This window comes from Pezoporus wallicus, unplaced genomic scaffold (assembly GCF_028554395.1).
Source record: "Pezoporus wallicus isolate ANWC-B61680 ecotype Strahan unplaced genomic scaffold, APGP_CSIRO_Pwel_v1 contig_227, whole genome shotgun sequence".
Lineage (NCBI taxonomy): Eukaryota > Metazoa > Chordata > Aves > Psittaciformes > Psittacidae > Pezoporus > Pezoporus wallicus.
In genome coordinates, this window is record NW_026635704.1 from 6,451,819 (window position 1) to 6,464,021 (window position 12,203).

A 12,203-nucleotide genomic window follows, 5' to 3' on the forward strand; every position below is an offset into this window, starting at 1 on the left:
GCCTTATGAGAATGGGCCTGGGTGAAGCGAGAGAGAACAAAGTGTGCTGAGCTATCTCCACCTGACCTTGTTTTACCTGCAGAGACATTGCCACCATAATTAACTGAAAGAAAATGAAAGATTTTAGAAATCTTAGTATTCAGCAAATTGGTGGAGTCACCAAATAAATCTTAAGTCAAAATGCAGTGGTTCTTTCTCTTTACAACTTTTCTGCATTTTAAACATTCAGCTGGTAATAATGAAATAATATCACATCATTCATCTGGTCTCACTGCCAGCTAGCAAAGTTGAGCAAACAGAAGAATTTGCAGGTTTAGGCTTTAAGGATGTAATGAAAATCCTTTTAGCTTTCTTTTAGTACTTGGGAGAAATGTTATTTTTGTAAGAACAAGATTCATATCACAGTATCACAGTATCACAGTATGTTAGAGATTGGAAGGGACCTCGAAAGATCATCTAGTCCAATCCCCCTGCCGGAGCAGGAACACCTAGATAATGTTACACAGGAATGCGTCCAGGCGGGTTTTGAATGTCTCCAGGGAAGGAGACTCCACAACCTCCCTGGGCAGCCTGTTCCAGTGTTCCATCACCCTCACTGAGAAGAAGTTTCTTCTCAAGTTTAAGTGGAACCTCTTGTGTTCCAGTTTGTACCCATTACCCCTTGTCCTATCATTGTTTGCCACTGAGTAGAGCCTGGCTCCGTCCTCGTGACACTCCCCCTTTATATATTTATAGACACTTATAAGGTCACCTCTCAGTCTCCTCTTCTCCAAACTATAGAGACCCAGCTCCCTCAGTCTTTCCTCATAAGGGAGATGTTCCACTCCCTTAATCATCTTCGTTGCCCTGCGCTGGACTCTCTCCAGCAGCTCCCTGTCCTTCTTGAACTGAGGGGCCCAGAACTGGACACAATACTCCAGATGCGGTCTCACCAGGGCAGAGTAGAGGGGAAGGAGGACCTCTCTCGACCTACTAACCACCGCCCTTCTAATACACCCCAGGATGCCATTGGCCTTCTTAGCCACAAGGGCACAGTGTTGGCTCATGGTCATCCTGTCGTCCACTAGGACCCCCAGGTCCCTCTCCCCTGCACTGCTCTCTAACAGGTCGTTCCCCAACCTATACTGGAACCTGGGGTTGTTCCTGCCCAGATGCAGGACTCTACACTTTCCCTTGTTATATTTCATCAAGTTACTCCCTGCCCAACTCTCCAGCCTGTCCAGGTCTCGCTGGATGGCAGCACAGCCTTCTGGCGTGTCAGCCACTCCTCCCAGCTTAGTGTCATCAGCAAACTTGCTGATAGTACACTCAATTCCCTCATCTAAATCATTGATGAATATATTAAATAATACCGGTCCCAGTACTGACCCTTGAGGCACTCCACTAGTTACAGGCCTCCAACTAGACTCAGCCCCATAGACTACAACTCTCTGGCTTCTCTCCTTCAGCCAGTTCGCAGTCCACCTCACTACCTGATCATCCAGTCCACACTTCCTCATTTTAGCCGTGAGGATGCTGTGGGAGACTGTGTCAAATGCTTTGCTGAGGTCAAGGTAGACCACATCCACCGCTCTGCCATCATCCATCCACCGTGTTATTTCCTCATAAAAGGCTAAGAGATTGGTCAAACATGATTTCCCCCTGGTGAAGCCATGTTGACTGCCCCTCATAACCTTCTTATCCTTGATATGCCTTAAGATGGTACCAAGGATAAGGTGTTCCATCACTTTCCCAGGGATGGAGGTGAGGCTGACCGGTCTATAGTTACCCGGGTCCTCCTTCTTGCCCTTTTTGAAGACTGGAGTGACATTTGCTTTCCTCCAGTCCTCAGGCACCTCTCCCGTTTCCCAAGACTTGGTAAAGATGATGGAGAGTGGTCTAGCAATGACTTCCGCCAGTTCCCTCAGCACCCACGGGTGCATCCCATCTGGACCCATGGATTTATGGATGTCCAGATTGCTCAACTGTTCTCTAACCCATTCCTCATCGACTAAGGCAAACTGCTCCGTCGACCTGACTTCATCTAAGGTCTCAGGGGTACAGGGCTCTTCAGGACTGCCCGCAGCAGAGTAGACAGAGACAAAGAAGGCATTCAGTAACTCTGCCATCTCTTTATCTTCTGTCACCAGGGCACCCATCTCGTTCATCAGTGGGCCTACATTGCCTCTGGTGTTAGTTTTGTTCAGATCCTAGAAATATAAGCTGAATTCACACCTTTATGTGACATAGAATTTATGAGTTAAGCTATTAGTTTGTGTCAGCTATTGCATGTTCACATTCTTGTCAAAAAAGTAGAAGGGCTGGAATATATAACCTTAGGTGAAAGCTCAGTTTGAACAGTAGCTTGAATTTTAAGCAAAAATAAGGGCTTTATTTTGGCTCTTACTGTGACTTTCAGTGAGTTTATAGGTTTACCAAGAATGGGCAGCACTCCAGGTGAGGTCTCATGAGAGTGGAGTTTTATATGTGTAGTCAGAAAAGCACACACTTAAATTTTACTTCTACATCAAATTGGCAAGCTGTATGCTGTCAGCAAAGGCTGGTGGCAGTGGGTCAGTGGTCAGGGAGTCCCTCAAATGTGGAAGTGCTGGATTTCAGCCTGTCTTTTCCCACCAGAGATTTAGTTGTTGGTACTGTGAGGGCTGGGATTTGGGTTGCGGCTGTGGGCACCTGTTGCAGTGTCACAGCAGCTTTCTCATGGGTGCTGAGCTCGGCCTGACTTTGAGTCCCAAGGGTGCAGGCTGAACTACTCAGGCAAATGCGAAGGTGCCTCCAGCTCCCAGCTTTTGCCTGTGTAAAGTCAGTGAGCAGCTCTTTCTTCTCTCTTCCTAAAGCAGATGTAAACACTATGCAAGCCACTGACAAAGTTGCACAGAAAAGCACATCTCAGGTTGGTCTTTTTTCCTACTAAAGCTGTCTATCTTTTATGAAAAATGTGCGCTATTAAATACTTTATTTTGTAAACCTGTAGCTCTTTGGTCAAAAGATGCATACAAGCCTTGATCTACTTTTATTTTTCTATTTAGTCTTTATTCTGCCCAAAACTATTCTTTTTTCTTTTTTTTCTTTTTTTTTTTTTTTTTTTTAAGATCCAGTCTAACAGATGGCTTCAAACCATCTGAAGTGGCATTTTTAGATCATGACCTATTTGTGGAATACTTTGACCTACTTCTGTAGATGAACCCAAAAAAATTCGAAAGGAAAATAAATGCTGTCTTCAATGAATCTTAATATTGTCTATTGTGGAAGACATCATCTCTGTTTACAGTCTATTTGTGAACTTTGTATTGGATATTGATAGAGGAGAAAAGCATAGAAAGAAACTTCCCTTTCTCAAACTCTTCTGCAAAAAAAATTTGAATGCAAGGTGTAACTATTATGCTGAAGTCCACTATGCTGTTATGTTACCACTTTGCATTTGTATCTTTGCAACCACTCACCATGTACCTACTGCCTGTAACTTCCTTGGGATTTATTTCTAGGGACCAGAAGGCACACTAGTCTGTTACACTGACAAGGCATACTAGTATTATCTCATCCCTGATGAAATTCATAGCACCCTTACTATTTATTTTTGAATGCTTAAGAAACTTAATCTGTCATTGAAAATGTTCACGTTTCATCACGACTACCATGGTTCTCCTGAGACCCCTTCTTTGTGTGTTTTAATCACAAGTAGGCATTCTATTTTTTCCTCACGGCTTTGTGTTCAGTTTATTTTCTTAATTAAAGCATTTAAGCTAGCAAGCAAATAGAGAGGAACAGGGCAAACTGTGGAGTAGTCATTTCTTTTGTTGCTGTACTAGTCTATTGTTTTCAGTTTCACATTAACTCTGGTTCATATAATCTTTTTTCTTACTCTATATGACTCACAGGCTAAACAGAGCAGATGGGGGAGTGATTTGAGACAGTGACCTCATTTCTGCACATACTACTTCTCAAAAAGAGACACTATCAACCTGTGTCTTACTTCTTTTACTGCATTATAGACATCAATAATTTTGAAGAGATAAAAGGACAAAAGGGAAAAGTCTAAGCTTCCAACACCACCAGTGTGTTCCGCTGTTCCGACCTGGTAGAAAGAGCACTGTCAAACCTTTTGCGTCAAGCTACCTTGAAATTTCCTCTCATACTATACTTTTAGTTCTTCTCTATGTGTGAAGTATCCAAAAGACTATTAGTGAAATAATTTTGAATTTAAAACATTAAACTTCTTTATAAGAGAGTCTGAAGTTAGTCAGGTATTGAATTGGTTGCAGTGTTCACATCTTAGCTGCAGACACTATTTCATCAGAATAATACACATATTGATTGCAAATTGCTATCAAAAAGTATGAGTTCTCAAAAAAAAATTAAAAGTTAAAAATCAGTGTCTGCACCGAATAACTGTGCTTGGTTTTTCCTGTGGTGAGCCCTAGAGAAAACACAGCTGCATGAAACCTGTAGGATAAAAATTCCTGTAATGCTGGAAATGTCTGACAATTTTCATTTTCTGTAAATGCTACCCAATACATACGTAAAGAGCAGTGGTCAGTCTTGAAATCATAGAGCGACATGTAAAGCTGTAAAAGAAAAGAATGCAGTTTCAGTGGCACCTTGGGTTTGATACTTACCTTTGCTCTATAAGTACTTCCATTATTAAGCAGACAGCACCCCAGTTTTTGGTGTTAAGCTGACTGTTGGGAATATGTCCTTAAAGCTCACATTTTTGTATTGTCTTCAAATCTCTGACCAAATGACTCAAGGTTTTATCAAAGAGCCCTGCTTATCAAAAGAGGAATATTAATATACTCAGAGGAAACGTTTGAGGTTTAGAGTAAGGATATCCTGAAGCTTAAGAGCAGAAGCAAATAAGTGCCTGCATTTTTAAGCATATTTAAAATGTTAATATATATATTAACCTAGTCTTTTGAGTTTTGGAAGAGACACAACATCATCAACATGTCATCAATCTGAATAAGCTGTAACAGGAAGGAGTTAATTATTTTTATTTATTTAATTTCTCTCCATACAGCTACTTAAGGATATTAGTGAATATTCTGCTTAATTTGCTTAAAGAGCAGTTAGCATGGTAAAAACAGTGATTCACTGCACTACGATCACAAATATTTGTATAAATATTTTAAGTCATATTGGTTTATTTTAGATTAAAAAAAATCTAGAAGTTATAAAATTATAGCAAGTATGACACCAGTGATAGTAAATTACCTTGTGTGACTCTGTAAGGAATAATTATCAGGAGTAACTACTGGTACTCATAATTACTATAAGTAATTACTGACAGGAGAGAGGGGAGTTCTGGATTTCTGGTGAAATAATTGCCCGATTCAATAACACATGAAAGTGTATTAAGTCCTGTGAGTTGACATTGCCTCTGTTAAGGGTAACTTTTGTCAATATTTGGAGCTTTAATATTAGAGGTGATCTCTGTCAAAATTCAGCCAAAAAGGGAGGAGACTTCTGACGAGGTAGATTTTCTGAGTCTGCCCAGTTTGTTCTAGGAAAAAGTGACTTCCTAATTAGCATTCCTTTTGTTTTTCCTTTTACTGCTGAAGGTATTTCTCTCCTTATGATATCTTTGTATTGGTCTCCGTAGGAAGAATTTGTGAGTGGATGGTACGACTTAGTCCTGACCAAGGCAAACAGAGACACATTTATCCACTGACAACCTGCTCCCCACTTCCAACCTGTGCTGGGGCAAAGCACAACCAAGAATTAAATCCTCTTTCTTAACTTATTTTCTTTTAAATGACACCAAATACCTGAGAGGACTGGTGATTTTGTGGCTTTTTTTTCTCTGCCCTAACCTTCAAGCACCACACTCAGCCTGCAAGCTAGTTCCCAAGACCAGAGGAGGGCAATGCCTCGCCCTGCTGTGGGAGACTAATGATGCCTGGGGCTGCATGGCATGGCAAGATGCTCTCCGCACTTACCAGTCATCCTCATGACACATTTTTCCTAATCCTGCTGAGGTTTGACTTGTACTGGAGGTGGAGTTTCTTACCTTCATATTAATTCCTTTGCAAGACTTCAGAGTAATTGTCTTTCTTCTCAGAAAATGAGAGAAAAATAAGGTGACTAACTTCAACACTATACAACAAAGTGTAGGTGATATATGCTTTTATATAATTCTCAGAATATGTGTGTGATGTTGGGTTCTCTGACCAGTAAGAAATATTTTCTTGTGCAAGAGGTAAACTTCTGTTTGAGAAGCACTGGAAAATGGATGAATTATGAACTATTTACTATTGACAGTACATAGTTCAAAAATAGTACATAGTTCTGCAAGTAACTTTATGAATGAACATCAGGCAAACAGAGTTTTTCCATTACTTGAAAATAGTTTAAACATCTTCAAATAGTTGAAAGCTATTTGTTATGGTAGGGGAGGATGAAAAGCACTTTTATAGGGTAAGTAGGAAAACATCCCATTATATCTGTTATGTAAATACTGCAAAATCAAATTATAGCAAAGAATATTAGAGAAGAGGGAGTGAGTGGCATATTAAGAACTTCCTTTTCTTACAAAGCAGGTAAAATGCTTCATCAAGGATCTTCTCGCCCAGTGAAACTCACCCTGATTATTTTAATTATGCAGAGATTAGTCTTTGCTTTATTTGTCTGAAATACTGCAATGATGGTACTGTCAGATTACAGAAATACTAAGCATTTTATAGGAAGTCCTTCCTAAACCTTTTCTATGAACTCAGAAAATAAATGTATTAGTGTAATATTTTTCATAGTATAATTATTTTCTTAAAAACTAATGTTTCAGTATATTAAATGGAGATAGCATTCACATTCTAACATGCAGATACTTCTTGCATGGATCCATATTCTGTTTGATGTTAAAAGTAGTTTAAATTTTGTAATCAGAAAAGACAATTTTATGACTGATGCAGTGTCAACAACAGCTTTTATACAAGCACTGACCAACTGAGGTACTTCAAAAACACTTTGCCTGGCAGGAAGGCTGTACATATCACTCTGTTGGCACAAGCAGGGGCAACATGGCCAGTTAGGGTCAGCATTTGTATAGAATCATGTAACAAAGAGATTACTAGCAGCTGCTTATAGAAGGGGTTTATTCACCAATGAAGACTCATATATAAAAACATCTGCAGTCTTTTAACCACAAAAGAGAAAGCCAGTTTGAATATGGAAGATGCTGAGGCTAGACACTGGGAAGTGGGAAATCTTGTGCCTGATTTTTGTGCTGTGATGGTGTCAGATCTGACATCTCCAAGATGTTAAGTTTCTACGTGTGAGAGCTGCTTATCTGCCCTTATGCCTCCAATCGAGTATTTGTACTTACGTAGCCTTTGTACTATTTAGCAAGTATTTGTACTTGCTACCAAAAAAAAATAAAAAAAAATATTTGTACTTGCTTATGACAGTAACAGAAGATAAAATCCTCCCATTGGAAAGCTCTTGGGGTCAGAGTACAAGGCAATTGCTGAAGTGAGTAGCTTGAATTGCTGAGGTGAGTAGCTCGACAGATGTTGTTTTCCACACAATCGAGGAACCTCCTGGATTGCTTGTGCTGGGCCATACCATCCTTCCAACAGATGTCAGGGTGGTTGAAGTCACCCATGAGAACAAGGGCCTGCGAGCGTGAGGCTTTTCCTATGTGTCTATGGAGTGCTTCATCCGCAGGCTCTCCTTGATCAGGCGGGCTGTAACAGATCCCCACAGTAATGCCTCCCATAGCTATATTCCCTTTAACCCTGACCCACAAACTCTCTGTGGACTGCTCACCTGTCCCCAGACAGAGTTCCATACTCTCCAGCATATCCCTAACATAAACGGCAACTCCCCCTCCCTGCCTGCCAGGCCTCTTTTCTAAAGAGCCTGTAACCTTCCATTCCAACACTCCAGTCGTAGGAGCCATCCCACCATGTTTCTGTGATGCCTATTATATCATACCCCCGTAGACATGCACACATCTCTAATTCCTCTTGTTTGCTCCCCATGCTACGGGCATTTGTATAGAGGCATCTGAGCCGAGCTCCAACTGAAGCCGGCTCATTGGCTGGAGCAGCTGGAATATCTCTACATAGCTCCAAGCATTTATTATAGGTGCTGGCAATTGACTGGGTGTGTTGGAATGTAATGTTGCTCCCCTCCCCCAAAACATCTAGTTTAAAGCCTCCTTGACCAGTCTGGCAAGTCTACTACCAAAACTGCTTTTTCCCTTCTTTAGACCAGCTCCACCAGCCCCCACTATACCTGGCCTACAAACTTGGGTCCCGTGTTCAAGACACCCAAACCCCTGACTATGACACCACCCTTTTAACCATTTATTAACCTGGCTAATCCGCCTAGCTTTTTTTAGGTCCTCACCTGCACCCTGGAGAATTGATGAAAAGACCATCTGAGCTCCAGAGCCCCTAACCACCTCCCCCAGGGCTCTGTAGTCCTTCTCTATGTTCCCCAGGCTACTACTATCTATATCCCTAGCACCCACATGTATCACCAGGAGTGGGTAATAGTCCATGGGACTTACTAGAGCAGGCAGCCTCTCTGCCACATCCCTGATCCATGCCCCTGGTAGGCAACACACCTCTCTTGAGACAGGGTCTGGCTGGCAGACAAGTGCTTCTGTCCCTTTCAGTGTAGAGTCCCCTACTACTACGACCTAAAAAAAGGTTGTAGCAGTAGGGGACAAAAAAATTAGACAGGCCCGGGAGGCGGGGAGGGGGAGTTGTCATTTATGTTAGGGATAGGCTGGAGAGTGTAGAACTCTGTCTGGGGACAGGTGAGCAGTCCACAGAGAGTTTGTGGGTCAGGGTTAAAGGGAATATAGCTATGGGAGACCTTACTGTGGGGATCTGTTACAGACCACCTGACCAAGAGGAACCAGCAGATGAAGCACTCTACAGACAGATAGGAAAAGCCTCACGCTCGCAGGCCCTTGTTCTCATGGGTGACTTCAACCACCCTGACATCTGTTGCAGGAACAGTACAGCCCGGCGCAAGCAATCCAGGAGGTTCCTCGATTGTGGGGAAGACAACTTCCTTCTGCAAGCAATAGAGGAGCCGACAAGGAGAGAGGTGCCATGCTTGACCTCGTGCTCACCAGCAGGGAAGGGCTGGTTGGAAATGTGACGCTCCAGGGCAGCCTTGGATGCAGCGATCATGAGATGCTCGAATCCGAGATCCTCAGGACAGTGAGAAGAGCGTGCAGCAAGCTCACTGCCCTGGACTTCAAGAGAGCAGACTTTGGCCTCTTCAGGAACCTGCTTAGTAAGGTTCCATGGAATACAGCCCTAGAGGGCAGAGGCCCCAGGACTGTTGGTTGTTATTCAAGGATTCACCTACTGCAAGCTCAGGAGTGTTACATCCCAACTAGAAGGAAGTGCAGCAGGAGGGCCAGGAGACCTCCTTGGGTGGATAAGGAGCTGCTGAGGAAAATTCAAAGGAAAAAAGAGGCTTATAAAAGGTGGAAGCAAGGACAGGTGGCAGGGGAAGAATACAGGGATGTTGTCCGGGAAGCTAGGGACCAGGTTAGGAAAGCTAAGGCCCAGTTAGAATTAACCTTGGCTAGGGATATTAAGGATAACAGGAGGGGATTCTATAGGTACGTAGTGAATAAAAACAGACTAAGAACAACGTAGGGCCCCTCAGGAAGCTATCAGGAGAACTGGCTACACAGGATTAGGAGAAGGCTGAGGTTCTGAATGACTTCTTTGCCTCAGTCTTCACTGGCAAAGGCTCTGACCGGAACCACCCAAGTCCTGGAAGGAAGACGCAGGGACTGTGAGAATGAAAAACTAAGAGACCATCTTAAAAACCTGAACATACACAAGTCCATGGGACCTGATGAAATTCATCCGCAGGTCCTTAAGGAGCTGACAAATGAAGTTGCTAAGCCACTGGCCATCATATTTGAAAAATCATGGCAGTCAGGTGAAGTTCCTGATGGCTGGAAAAAGGGAAATATAACCCCCATTTTCAGGAAGAGGAAAATGGATGACTCAGGGAATTACAAAGCAGTCATTCTCACCTCCGTGCCTGGCAAAATCTTGGAGCAGATTCTCCTTCTATGGATGGGGCTATGGATGGCCTTCTATGATGGGCTACGGAAATGATGGACAGGGGTAGAGCAGTTGACATCATCTACCTGGCCTTGTGCAAAGCGTTCAACACTGTCCCACATGACATCCTTGTCTCTAAATTGGAGAGACATCTAGGAGGATCCCTTGGTGGATAAAGAACTGTCTGGATGGCTGCACGCAAAGAGTTGTGGTCAATGGCTCAATGTCTGGTTGGAGACTAGTAATGAGTGGTGTCCCTCAGGGATCGGAGTGGGACCGTTCTTGTTTAACATCTTTGTCACTGACATGGACAGTGGGATTGAGTGTGCCCTCAGCAAGTTTGCCGATGACACCAAGCTGTGTGGTTCGGTTGATAGGCTGGAGGGAAGGAATGCCATCCAGAGGGACCTTGACACGCTTGTGAGGTGGGCTGATGCCAACCTTATGAAGTTTAACCATGCCAGGTGCCAGGTCCTACACCTGGGTCGGAGCAATCCCAGGCACAGCTACAGATTGGGCAGAGAAGAGATTCAGAGCAGCCCTGCAGAGAAGGACTTGGGGGTGTTGGTTGATGAGAAAATGAACATGAGCCGGCTTCAGTGTGCACTCGCAGTCCAGAAAGCCAACCGTATCCTGGGCTGCATCAAAAGGAGCGTGACCAGCACGTCAAAGAAGGTAATCCTGCCTCTCTACTCTGCTCTTGTGAGGCCTCACTTGGAGTATTGTGTGCAGTTCTGGTGTCCTCAACATAACAAGGACATGGAACTGTTGGAACAAGTCCAGAGGAGGGCCACGAGGATGATCAGGGGACTGGAGCACCTCCCATATGAAGTTAGGCTGAGAAAGTTGGGGCTATTCTTGGAAAAAAGAAGGCTGCGTGGAGACCTCATAGCAGCCTTCCAGTATCTGAAGGGGGCCTATAGGGATGCTGGGGAGGGACTCTTCACTAGGGACTGCAGTGACAGGACAAGGGGTAACAGGTTCAAACTTAAACAGGGGACATTTAGATTGGATATAAGGAGGAAATTCTTTCCTGTTAGGGTGGTGAGGCACTGGAATGTGTTGCCCAGGGAGGTTGTGAATGCTCCATCCCTGGCAGTGCTCAAGACCAGGCTGGACGAGGCCTTGGGTGAGATGGTTTAGTGTGAGTTGTCCCTGCCCATGGCAGGGGTGTTGGAACTTGATGATCTTAAAGTCGTTTCCAACCCTAAGTATTCTATGATTCTATGATTCTAAATCAGCCTGTTCCCCTCCTCCTCTGCGCCCATTCCCTTACGGGCCTTATTTTCCTGGTTTTGTAAAACCATTTTCTGATCTCCTGTTTAGAACTGTCTAAACATATATACATGAATCTCTGTAATGACCAGATATTCCTTAAGGTTAAGTGTTAAAAATAATAGAGAACTAAAGAGATTCCTGTGGCAAATAAAAATTACACTAGAGAAAAATTCCATTTTATGGTCCCCAGGGTTTAAAATATGAAGATTGTTTAAATAATAGCTATAAGGCACAGATTCACAGCACTTTTGACTAGAAACATAGCCTTTTGCATCACAGTGTCTTTTCTTTGGGCATAAGGGATTAATAAGCTTTTTTGTGAGTAATGTCTCTTTCATACAGGAACATTTGGATTCATAACAGCTCACATTATAATTAGAGAGTCATTTAGGTTCATTGACTGTATACAATGGCAGTTTTCCCTTGTCTGATTTCTCTGACCTATGCTTCAGATTATACCTTACAATGCACCTCCTACATTAAGCGTCATTATAATTCCCACTGACAACTCATTTATTTTCCATGGTATTTAAGAGATTTCTCAAGGGAATACTGCAAATCCTGTAAGTAAAAAAATACCACAGTGCAATAAATAGCCATTTTAATGGTACCCATTATTTCCCCAAGATGTAATGTCTCAGGGGGCCTGAGTCCATCAGAGACTCTGATTAGCCCTAAGTCCTTTATAAATCTGCCTCCACTTGTTACATATCACTCTTCCCCTCACAGGCATTTGAGATTGTTCCTCACTTAGCACAGCAGCTCTGCACAAAATCTCCTTCCATTTGGTTTTATCTTGAAGTCCTGGGAGAGTTTCCTGATTGATGGAAGTGTGCTCAGGCAGTGGACATTAGCATGTTGAATTATTGCCACTAGTGCGTTAGCTTT